The sequence below is a fragment of the Chlorocebus sabaeus genome, chromosome 5 (genome assembly GCF_047675955.1).
Source record: "Chlorocebus sabaeus isolate Y175 chromosome 5, mChlSab1.0.hap1, whole genome shotgun sequence".
Taxonomy (NCBI): Eukaryota; Metazoa; Chordata; class Mammalia; order Primates; family Cercopithecidae; genus Chlorocebus; species Chlorocebus sabaeus.
In genome coordinates this window covers 22530404-22532281 of record NC_132908.1, presented here as the reverse complement: position 1 = coordinate 22532281, position 1878 = coordinate 22530404, and positions in this window count along the sequence as shown.

Sequence of the window (1878 nt, the reverse complement as noted above, 5' to 3'; positions counted from 1 at the left end):
ATGTGAATCTTCTATTAGTGCAAACCTGAACTTCACTTCTACCTCCCGCCCCACTTCCCTATTCTGCCCGATGTAGTAAACTTCATGTCATCACTTTCAAATAAACTCAGTCACCTGGGTGACTTTTCTCTGCTTCAGATTTACAATAAGTCAAGTTAAAGATTTGTTTTTCTTGTTGGCTTTCTTCTCCCTACTATTGATACTAATCTCTAATGCTCACTCGAATAATCAAACAAGTAAAGAAATCGTGCAGACTGCTTTCCTTTGGAGACAGATAGTGTGATTTGCCGGCACTCTGCAGGTGGGGGCCTTTTTGAGCAAAGGAAGACTGTGGTGTTTTTGTTTTGTTTCGTTTTCTGACAGAGTCTCACTCTGTTGCACAGGCTGGAGTGCAGTGGCACAATCTTGGCTAACTGTAATCCCAGCTACTCAGGAAGCTGAGGCAGAAGAATCTCTTGAACCCGGGAGGCAGAGGTTGCAGTGAGCTGAGATCGCACCACTGCACTCCAACCTGGGCAATAGAGCGAGACTCTGTCTAAAAACAAACAAACGAAACAAAAAACACCACAGTCCTCCTTTGCTCAAAAAGGCCTCCAGCTGCAGCGTGTCAGCAAATCACACTATCTGTCTCCAAAGGAAAGCAGTCTGCACGATTTGTGTGTTTGATTATTCGAGTGAGCATCAGAGTTTAGTATCAATGGTAGGGAGAAGAAAGGCAACAAGAAAAAAAAATCTTTAACTTGACTTATTGTAAATCTGAAGCACAGAAAATCACCCAGGATGACTGAGTTTATTTGAAAATGACGAGATGAAAAAAAAAAAAAAAGTAGCAAAGTAGCAAAAAGTAGCAAAAGGTGGCAAGCAAGAAAAGGACTTCTTCCTCACAGACCTCTCTCAGCACCTGCCTGGGCCACCTTTTGCTACTCTGATGTAGTCATGGGAGGCGTGTGACGAGGTGAAAATTATCACTGACATTCTGGGGATGGCAGAGTGGAAGGACAGATAAACATAAGTTATCAACAGAAGTGAGTTGCCAAACTGACCCTGCGACCACCTATGTTAGAAAAATCAAGCATTTTTATGGTTGATTTTTCGTATTTCATCGCTTGTGGTTGGAGCTCATCCTAACTGAAATAGCACCCATGGAATTTGGCAGTTGCTCCAGTTACCAACTGTATTTGAAGAACAGCATTTGTAAAGTTGTGGAGGTGCAAGTCTGATGATAATAGGTTAAGAAGCAATGTTTTTCTTTTCTTTTCTTTTCTTTTTTTTTTTTTGAGACGGAGTCTTGCTCTGTCGCCCAGGCTGGAGTGCAGTGGCGTGATCTCGGCTCAAGCTCCGCCTCCTGGGTTCATGCCATTCTCCTGCCTCAGCCTCCCCAGCAGCTGGTACTACAGGTGCACGCCACCATGCCCGGCTAATTTTTTTGTAGTTTTAGTAGAGACGGGGTTTCACCGCGTTAGCCAGGAAAGCCTCGGTCTCCTGACCTCATGATCCACCTGCCACGGCCTTCCAAAGTGCTAGGATTACAGGCGTGAGCCACTGCACCCAGCCAAGAAGTAATCTTAACTGTGCACAGTGGTGCAAGCCCATCGTCCCAGCTACTCCAGAAGACTGAGGCAGGAGCACTTGAACCCAGGAGTTCCAGATCAGCCTGGGCAGCACAGTGAGACCCTCTCTCAAAAACAAAGAAACAAAAAGGAAGTAACTGGAAAAATTCCATTTCTGACAATATGGGGTACCAAATATGAAAGACCAAATAATTATAAAGGAATGCTGGATAAAAAATAACCACTATTCTTTTAAGTGTGTAGCTGAGCTCTCAGAAAGGGAAGAAGGGAGTGCCCGGACAGAAGCAGCAGTGTGGCCTCCGCTACC